This window comes from Micromys minutus (genome assembly GCF_963924665.1).
Source record: "Micromys minutus genome assembly, chromosome: 1".
NCBI lineage: Eukaryota > Metazoa > Chordata > Mammalia > Rodentia > Muridae > Micromys > Micromys minutus.
Window position 1 is genome coordinate 88,328,626 of NC_137969.1, and position 10,740 is coordinate 88,339,365.

Sequence of the window (10,740 nt, forward strand, 5' to 3'; positions counted from 1 at the left end):
TTGGATACAGAGCTGGTAAAGATATTTTTCCAAAGCTGTAGGGTACCATTGTGTCCTATTGATGATGTCCTTTGCCTTACAGAAGTTTTTCAGTTTCATGAGGTCTCATTTATCAATTGTTGATCTTAAAGCCTAGTTGTTCTCTGTTTAAGAAGTTGTCTCCTGAATCAATGTGTTCAAAGCTATTCCCCAGCATCTTTTATTAGATTTAGTATATCTGATTTTACATTGAGATCTTTGATCCATGTGGATTTGAGCTTTGAGCTGAGTGAGAAATGTGGATCTTTTTGCATTATTCTATGTGCAGACATACAGTTAGACCAGAACCATTTGTTGAAGATGCTCTTTTATTTTCTATTGTATCCATTTTCGCTTCTTTGTCAAAATTCAAGTCCTTAGGTGTGTGGGGTTATTTCAGGGTATTTGGTTTGATTATGTCAATCAACATGTCTGCTTCTATACCAATACCATGTGTTTTTTATTACTATTGCTCCGTAGTACATGTTAAGATTAAAGATTATGGTAACTCCTGAAGTTCTTTTATTGTACAGTATTTTTTTTTTTTACTTTTTCATATAAACTTGAACATTGTTATCTCAAGGTCTATAAAGAATTGTGTTGGAATATTAGTGGGAAGTGCATTGAATCTGTAAATTGCTTTTGATAAGATGGCCATTTTTACTGTGTTAATTCTACTGATCTATGAGCATGGGAGTTCTTTCCATCTTTTGATAACTTCTTCAATTTCTTTCTTCAGAGACTTGAGGTTCTGGTCATACATGTCTTTCACTTGCTTGGTTAGAGTTACACCACCAGAATATTATTGTAAATAGTGTTGTTTTCCTGATTTTTTTTTCTTAGCCCATTTATCATTTATATAAAGAAGGGCTGCTGATTTTTTTTCTTTAGTTAATTTTTATTGGATATTTTTTATTTATATTTAAAATGTTATTTCCTTTCCAGGTTTCCCCTCTGGAATCCCCCTATCTTTCTTCCCTCCCCCTACCTCTATGAGAGTGTTCCCCCACCTACCTACCCACTCTCTCCCATTTTAGTTAATTTTTTTTTATCTAACCACTTTGCAGAAGGTATTTATCAGCTGTAGGTGTTTTACAGTAAAAATTTTGGGGTCACATGTATACTATCACATCATCTGTGAATACTGATACTTTGACTTCTTCTTTCCAATTTGTATTCCCTTGATCTTTTATAGCTGTCTTATTGCTCTGGCTAGAACTTCAAGTACTATATTCAAAAGACATGGCCAGCCTTGTCCCTGATTTTAATGGGGTTGCTTTTTGTTTCCCTCCATTTAATTTGATATTGGCTATTGGCTTGCTATATATTGCTATTATTAATTGGGCTTTGGTATCACTGATCTGTCTAACACTTTTAACATGAAGAGGTGTTGTATTTTGTCAAAAGCTTTTCCAACATCTAATAAGATTATTATGTTGTGTTTATCTTTCACTTTGTTTATATGGTGGATTATGATGAAGAATTTTTTTATATTTAACCATCCCTACATCTCTAAGATGAAGCATATGAGATCGTGATGGTGATGTCCTTGATGTGTTTTTGGATTTGGTTTGGAAGTTTTATTGAGTATTTTTGCATAAACGTTCATACAGGACTTGGCCTGAAATTCTCTTTTTTTGTTGTTGAGTCTTTGTGTGGAATCAGAGCAACTGTGGCCTCATAATATGAGTTAGGCAATGTTCCTTCTGATTCTATTTGTGGAATAGTTTGAGGAGTATTGGAATTACCTGTTCTTTGAAAGTCTGGTAGATTTCTGTCATAAAACCATCTGGTTCTGGGAAATTTGGGGGTGTGTTTGGAAGACTCTTAATGACTGCTTCTAATTCCTTAGGGAATATAGGACTGTTTAGACTGTATACATGATCTTGATTTAACTTTAGTAAATTGAATCTATCAAAAAATTATTCATTTCATTTAGATTTACCAATTTTGTGGGGCACAGGCTTTTGAAGTAAGGCCTAATGACTCTTTAGGTTTCTTCAGTGTCTGTTTTTATGTTTCTCTTTTTTGTTTCTGATTTTGGTAGTTTAGGCACTGTCTCTCTGCCTTTTAATTTGTTTGGCTATCTTGTTGATCTTTTCACAAAATCAACTCTTGGTTTCAATGATTCTTTGCACTGATTTTTTTGTTTCTAATTGATTTCAGTCTTGTGTTTGATTACTTCCTGCAGTCTACTCCTCCTGGATATATTTTTTTCTAGAGCATTCAGATGTACTTTTGAATCATTATTTTGAGAACTCTCCAATTTCCTTATGAAGGTACTTAGTTTTTAAACTTTCCTCTTAGTACTACTTTCATTGTGTCCCATAAATTTGGGTATGCTGTGCCTTTGTTTTATTAAATTCTAGAAAGTCTTTGATTTCTTTTGTTCTTTATTTTTTGATCCAGTGGTCATTGAGTAGAGATCTGTTCAGTTTCCATGATTTTGTAGACTTTTTTATGTTTCTGTTGTTGAAGTTCAGCTTTAATTTGTGGTGATTTGACAAGATGCAAGGGGCTATGTCAATCTTCTTGTGCATATTCAGGCTTGCTTTGTGACCAAGTAAATGGTCAATTTTGTAGAATGATCCATGAGGTTCTGAGAAGAAGATATATTCTTTCATACTTGAAAGTTCTATAGATATTTGTTAGGTACATTTGATTCATAACCTCTCTTAGTTTCACTATTTCTCAACTTAGTTTCTTTCTTGATGCCCTATCCATTGATGAGAATGGAGTGTTAACATCTCCAACTATTAATTTGTGGTGTTTGATATATGATTTAAGCTTTAGCAATGTTTCTTTTATGAATGTGGATGCCCTTGCATTTGGGGCATAAATGTTCAGAATCAAGACATCCTATTGGTAGATTTTATTAAATGAGAATGGAGTGTTCTTCCCCGTGTCTTTTGATTACTCTTTTGTTGAAAGTCTGTTTTATTAGATATTAGATGTTTCTTGAGTACATTATCTTAGAAAGGTTTTTCCAGCCCTTTACTCTGAAGTAATGTCTATCTTTTTTGCTGAATTGTGATTTTTGTACACAGAAATGATGAACCTCATTTACACATCCACTCTGTTAGCCTGTGTCTTTTTTTATGGGAGGAATTGAGTTCATTGATGTTGAGAGATATTACTGATCAATGATTGTTGTTAGTATTTTGATGTTGAGTGTGTGTGTGTGTATGTGTGTGTGTGTGTGTGTGTGTGTGTGTGTGTATTTCTCTTCCCTTTATTTTACTTGTGTGAAATTGTTTATTTCTTGTGTTTTTCTGGGTGTAGTTAGTTCATTGAATTGGTATTTTTCATCTAGTATCCTCCGTAGGACTAGACTAGTGATAAGATATTCTTTAAATTTGGGTTTGTCATGGGATATCTTGGGTTTTTTCCCTATCTCTGGTGATTGAAGGTTTTACTGGAAATTGTAGACTGGGCTGAGAACTGTGCACTTATAGGGTCTGCAAGACATCTACTCAGACGCTCTGGCTCTTAGAGTTTCTGTTGAGAAATCAGGTATATTTCTGATAGGGTTGCCTTTATATGTTACTTGGCCTTTTCCCTTTCAGCTTTTAATATTCTTTTCCTTTGTTATATACATTTAATATTTTGATTATTATGTGTTGGAAAAAAATTTTTTCTGGTCCAAATATCTATTTGGTGTTTTGTAGGATTCTTGTGCCTTTATAGGCATCTTGTTCTTTAGGATAGCTAAATTTTTCTCTGTGATTTTGTTGAACATATTTTCCAGGCCTTTGAGCTGGGCATCTTCTCCTTCTTCTATTCTTATTATTCTTAGGTCTTTTCATGGTGTCCCAAATTTCCTGGGTGTTTTGTGTCATGGACTTTTTTTGATTTTGCATTTTTTGACAGATGTATCAATTTCTTCTATCATATCTTCCGCACCTGAGATTCTCTCTTCCATCCCTTGTATTGTGTTGGTGATGCCTATAGTGTCTGTAGTTCCTTTCTCTTTTCTAGGTTTTCCATCTCCAGGATTGCCTCAGTTTGTGTTTTCTTTATTGCTTCTATTTCCATTTCCAGTTCTTAGATATTTTTATTCATTTCCTTCCCCTGATTGGTTGCATTTTCCTGTACTTTTAAAGGAATTTGTTCATTTCCTCTTTATAGGCCTCTATCATCTTTATAAGATTGAATTTAAGGTCATCTTCTCTTGCTGAAGCTGTGTAAGGATAACCATAGCTTGCTGTGTCAGGATAGCTGGGCTCTGGAGGTGCCATACCCCTGGCTCTTGATTGTGTTTTTATGCTGTCCTTTAGCCAGCTGGTTGTCCCAGTGTTGGCTGAATGATCCTAATGCCACAGGACTCCTCAGAAAGTCAGGGAGAGTAGTGGACCAGACAGTGGAGATCAGCCAGCAGTGCACTGCTTACCTCTGGAGGCTATGCCTCTGGCAGGTCCCAATGGCAGTGGCCTGGTTGAGGAGGGATCCAAGCTGGTTGCTTCCCCATACCCCACCAGAAGGCAGGGCAAGCCCAAAGCCAGACAATGAAAGCCAGGGGCCCCAGTCCTCTAATTTTCTGTATGGTCTTTCATTTCTGGGTGCATCCATTAGCTTCAAGAGAGGGCTTGAGCAGCAGAGCACTGGTTGATGATAATGCACCCAGGGTAGCACCGTGAAACTGAAGCATAAAACTTTCCTTTTCTACTTTACTGTAGCCATGGTAGAAAGAGCTCTTTACCCATATAAATGAAGCTGTAGAGACGTGCTTCCAGGCTAAGACAGAAAAATGATAAGATTTTCATTGAAAAGGCGCAAATGTGACAAGGAAAAAACAAGTATTTATAAGAAAAATCCACAGGAGACAAAACATGTGGCGTGTATGAACTAGCAGATAACAATGAATACTTAGTCTGGGTCTAAAATTACTAACTGTAATAATCAAACTTCAGAAGGCCTTGAAAGGCCACTCTAGTGTGACATAAATATCTGGATAGGAAGTCAGAAGATCTTTGATTATTTTACTAGCTGTCTGCTCTTGAGACAAGGCCTAACCATGTACCTGAGGCACATCTCCTAGACTGCAAAATGAGGAATTTTATACTAACTCAGAGTGAGTAGTCAGCAACAGGATCATGCCCATACTTCTAGGAACATTCTGATGGCTGTATGCTAAGGTGCCCATGCTGAGATGTGGTCCAGGTCCAATTTTCCTTGAAGATGGGCAAGTCATGCACCAAGGATGGAAGTAGGCAGGAGCTGAAGCACTGTGAGATAAGGCTGAGTGGTGTAAACTGAAAGCTAGCTGCATACCAACTTGTTGGTCCCAAGCCATCCAGTTATTTATTTCTAGAATGTGTTATTTTGGGTCATTGTGATTGCATTTAACTGCCTTCCAGTGAAGAACTGAAAGAGAAAAGGAAGTGGTAAGGACCCTTCACCTCTGATCACAGACAAGGCGGTAACTAATACAGACAGACAGATGGACTGACAATCACACACAAACATGGAGAAATAAACTGGAGGGGGTACAGAGAGAAATATTCTTTGATATAAAGACAGACTTGGTATATGTGTCTGATAATATACATAGACTTATAGACCTATACATGTTATATACATATGAAGAGATACACACACACACAGAGAGAGAGAGAGAGAGAGAGAGAGAGAGAGAGAGAGAGAGAGAGAGAGAGAGAGAGAGAGAGAGAGATGTGGGGAAGGGGACTGAGAAAGAACCTGTGATTGTCTGCAATAGTAGTAGTTGGAAAGGTTCCCACCTGTTGGAACCCCTGGAGCTCATGGCCCCCATCCTGGCTCTACTATTTTGAACAGTGAGCGAGTCATGAAAAACTTATTTACTCATTCACCATATTGATCATTTGCTTACTTGCCTGATCACCAGTAATCCACTATAGGCTGAACATAATAAACATTTAGAACTGTACAGAGAATTTTGTGTATTAAATGTTCATTCTAAGTCACCCAGAAGACTCTGAATATAATCACCTTCAAATCCCCCAATATCAAGAAAAAGTCCTCCAACTGTTAACTAGACCTTTATATTCTTCTATTACTGTGGGGGCTAAGTCCACTTCTCATCCCTTGGTGAAAGGCTAATACATGAGTTTGAACAGCATCGGTGGCAGAGGAGAAAGAAAGCTGATTCTGCTGCAGAAGAGAAGGCTGAAGCAGTGCACAGACCTGGGCATATACTTGGGTATGCTTGATGCTTGGTGCTGTTTCTGTGTTTAGAAGAGCCTCGTTTCAGGGCATACTTTGGATTTACACAGACTGGCTAGGTTTAGGAAGCACTGAATTCAGTCTTGACCTCAGTACTTGCTGCATGCATAGTCAGTCATACACACGTCACTCACACTAACCAAGCTTCAGTTTTCTTGTTTGTGAAATGAGATAATGGTGGAACCCACATGGAGGTGGTGATGAGACAGCACGTGCACACTGAAGTTGGGGAGAGAGGCCTGTAAATCACCACCCAGTGGTATCTTCATCATGGGTATCACTGGATAAAAAGTAATTGTCTTTCACTGCTAAGGGTGTCCCCTTTGGGGATAGGAAGATGAATAAGGCAATCTTCTGCCCTTCAGGAGTCTATTAGGGGAGAGATACCTATGCATGAATCACTGTAATACGAAGAACCAAAACAATTGCCAGAAAGAAGACTATATTGCCTCTGCTGCCACTTCTGCATGGGAAGGAAGGTACTAGATCTCCTCTACCTACACAACTACAGTACCATGTCACTTTGACCACTGTCAGCAGTTCTTAGGATCAGGGAGGGCTGAAAGGAGGCCCACTGTCTCCACCTGGGGAGTGAAGACACAGTGAAATTTGGATTAGAGTCCATGGTACAGGTAAACAACCCCCCTTCACTTGTTTCATTCACTAAATGCTATAGACAGTCCAGGAAACACCCATGTTTATCTACACTGAAGCATTTCACTTTAGTGAGAAGACAGGTCTTAGTAAGGCAGCTGTAAACAAAAACAAACAAACAAAAAAAAAAAAGGCAGGTTTTGAGGCTGAAAAACCAGCAGGTTTTGAGGCTAAATTGCAGCAACAAGGTCCTAGGGAAGGAGGAGGGCCAGGAGAAGCTTAGAGGCAAATTGGGGTCTTGGTGGAAAGGAGAGAAAGGGCACTTGAAGGTGAGAGAGAAAAGAGAGTCCAACACCACAGTGTACTGGGGCTGGGAGCAGCTGCTCTGGCAAAATCTCACAGAGACAGTTTCTGACAGTTCCATTCCTCACTCCTCCAACCCCATCCTGCTTTCTCACTGAGCTCAGCCTGTATTATATTCCACATTTTGCCTATAATCTTTTTTAATTAATACTGTTTGCCAATGGACTAGTGGGCACTGCAAGTTTATACAGGTATCATCACCAGGCACAACCCTTGGCCTGCAGGAACCATGTGTCTTTGGTGATGTGCTTTGGCCTACTCTATTGATAGATTACTCCAGTGTGGAGGAGGGCAGGGCTAACCCTCAGTACCCACAGTGGATAAACCTCCTTACCTCTCTCAACTCCCATCTGCCTTATTATTATTATTATTTATTATTATTATTATTATTATTATTATTATTATTTTATTTTCAGTAACAAATATACAGTATATAGCCAACTTAGGTTCTACTTTTTCAGAAAAATCTAAACTAAGAGAAATAGAGTAGAGTGTTGCCAAGATTTTTGCTTTTCATCTCTGTCTCTGAGAATCTGACACAATCTGCCACCATGGTGAACTTTGTGCCATCATGGACAAGAAAGCCAACATCCAGAACATGTCAATCATCTCTCACATGGGCCATGGCAAGTCCACACTGACCAACTCCCCTGTGTGCAAGGCGGGCATCGTCACCTCTGCTGGAGCTGGTGAAACACGCTTCATTGACGCGCTCAAAGGATGAGAAGGAGCGCTGCACCGCAATCAAGTCTACTGCCATCTCCCTCTTCTATGAGCTCTCTGAGGACCTGGACTTCATCAAGTTAAGCAAAGATGGCTCCCGCTTCCTCATCAACCTCCTTGACTCTCCAGGCCACGTGGACTTCTCTTCAGAGGTGACCACCGCCTTGCATGTCACCAATGGAGCTCTTGTGTTGGTGGCCTGTGTGTCTGGTGTGTGTATAAAGACAGAAACAGTGCTGTGACAGGCCATCACTGAGAACATCAAGCCTGTACTGATGATGAATAAGATGGACTGGGCCCTGCTTGAGCTGCAACTGGAGCCCAGGGAGCTCTATCTTCCAGGGCATTGTGGAGAATGTCAATGTCATCATCTCTACCTATGGGAGGGGGCGAGAGTGGGCCCATGAGTAATATGATTGATCCTGTCCTCGGCACTGTAGGCTTTGATTCTGGCCTTCATGGCTGGGCCTTCGCTCTGAAGCAATTTGTGGAGAGATGTATGTGGCCAAGTTTGCAGTCAAGGGTGAGGTCCAGCTGAGCACAGCTGGGTGGGCCAGGAAAGTAGAAGACATGATGAAGCTGTGGGGAGACAAGTACATTGACCCAGCCTAATCGCAGTTCATCAAGTCAGCCAATAGCCCGGATAGGAAGAAACATCCACGAACCTTCTGCCACCTGGACCCCACCTCCATCATGAACTTCAGAAAGAGAAAGCCAAGCTGATCGAGAAGCTGGACATCAAACTGAACAGTGAGGACAAGGACAAGGAAGGTAAACCACTGCTCAAGGCTGTGATGGGCCGCTGGCTGCCCTCAGGAGATGTCCTGCTGCAGATGATCACCATCCACTTGTCATCCCCTGTCACTGCACAGAAGTACTGTTGTGAGCTACTGTATGAGGGGCCACCCGATGACAAGGCCACCATGTGTATTAAGAGCTGTGACCTTGAAGGCCCCCTTATGATGTACATTTTCAAGATGGTGACAACTTCTGACAAAGGCTGCTTCTATGCCTTTGGTAGAGTGTTCTCTGGGGTGGTGTTTATGAGCCTGAAGGTCTGGATCCTGGACCTGAAGGACCCAACTACTCACCCGGGAAGAAGAAGAACCTGTACCTGAAGCCTTTCCTGAGAAGTATTCTGATGATGGGCCGCTATGTGCAGCTGATTGAGGATATGCCCTGTGGAAAAATTGTGGGGCTAGTCGGAGCAGACCAGTTCCTTGTGACAGACGGCTAGGACCATCACCACCTTTGAGCACACTCACAATATGCACATGATGAAATTCAGCATCAGCGCTGTTGTGAAGGTGGCAATAGAAGTTAGAACCCAGCTGACCTGCCTAAGGTGGTGGAGGGGCTGAAGTGGCTAGCTAAGTTTGACTCTATGGTGCAGTGCATCATTGAGGAGTCTGAAGAGCACATCATTGCTGACGCCAGTGAGTTGCACCTAGAGACATGCCTTAAGGACCTGGAGGAGGACCATGTTTGCGTCCCTATCAAGAAACCTGACCCTGTCGTGTCATACCTGGAGACAGTCAGTGAGGAGTCCAATGTACTGTGTTTGTCCAAGTCCCACAACAAGCGCAACTGGCTGTACATGAAGGCCAGGCAGGAGACATTAATAAGAGCCAGGTGTGTGCCCTCTATCTGGTGGATAAGTATGAGTGGGATGTTGCTCAAGCCGCAGGTTCTGGTGCTTTGGGCCCAATGGCACCAGCTCCAACATTCTCACCGATATCACCAAGGGTGTGCAGTACCTGAATGAGATCAAAGACAGTGTGGCGGCTGGCTTCCAGTGAGCCACTAAGGAGGGCATTCATTGTGAGGAGAACAAGTGTGGTGTGCGATTTGATGTTCATGATGTGACCCTGCATGCTATTGCCATCCACCAGGGAAGTGGCTAGATCATCCCCACAGCACGCCGCTGCCTCTGTGCCAGAGTGCTGACTGCACAGCCCTGTCTCATGGAGCCTGTCTATCTGGTGGAGATCCAGTGTCCTGAGCAAGTTGTGGGTGGCATCTACGGTGCCCTGAACAGGAAGCATGGCCATGTATTTGAGGATTCCCAGGTGGCCGGTATTCCCAAGTTTGTAGTCAAGGCCCACCTGCCTGTCAATGAGTCCTTTGGCTTCACCAGCAACCTTTGATCCAACATTGGTGGCCAGACCTTCCCCCAGTGAGAGTTTGACCACCTGCAGATCCTGCCTGGGGACCCCTTTGACAACAGCAGCTGTCCAAGCCAAGTGGTAGCTGAAACCCTCAAGCTCAAAGGTCTGAAGGAGGGTATCCAGTGCTAGACAACTTCTTTTTTTTTCTTTTTTTTTAATTGAACAACTTTATTTTAAAAAACACAGATAAATGTACATATTTTAAGCATTTATGCATAAAAGTATGCGAATAAATTTTGTCAATACTTGATTTTTTTAAAGGTTTGATAATATGCATTAAAGACTTACTAGTAACAATGAGCATAAAGTACCTGTAAAACAGGATGTAACCTGGAAATAGTCAAGGATTTCTTGGTGTGTAAAGATTAAGCATAATGGTTTTTAATTTTGGGTTTTTTATTTTGTTTTTCTTGAACTTCATATACTCTGTGAGTTCTTTCTGGGGTATTCAGAGCTTTTAGGGGTTTGTATCAAATTATCAGTGACTGCATATTATGTCTGTTCTTTTGTGACTGGGTTAGCTCACTCAGGATGATATTCTCTAGATGCATCAATTTTCTTAGGAATTTAATAAGTCATTGTTTCTGATATCTGAGTTGTACTCCACTGTGTAAATATGCCACAATTTTTGTATCTATTCATCTACTGGAGGACATCTGGGTTCTTTCCAGCT

At 40.9% G+C, this 10,740-nt stretch overlaps 1 pseudogene across 1 annotated transcript; it reads left to right on the forward strand.

Annotated features, from left to right (window-relative positions):
* Positions 1–7,747: 7,747 nt before the first annotated feature.
* Positions 7,748–10,225, forward strand: LOC308433742 (elongation factor 2-like; annotated as a pseudogene). The gene has a single exon. The product of its transcript is annotated as an elongation factor 2-like (transcript).
* The last annotated feature ends 515 nt before the right edge of the window (positions 10,226–10,740 follow it).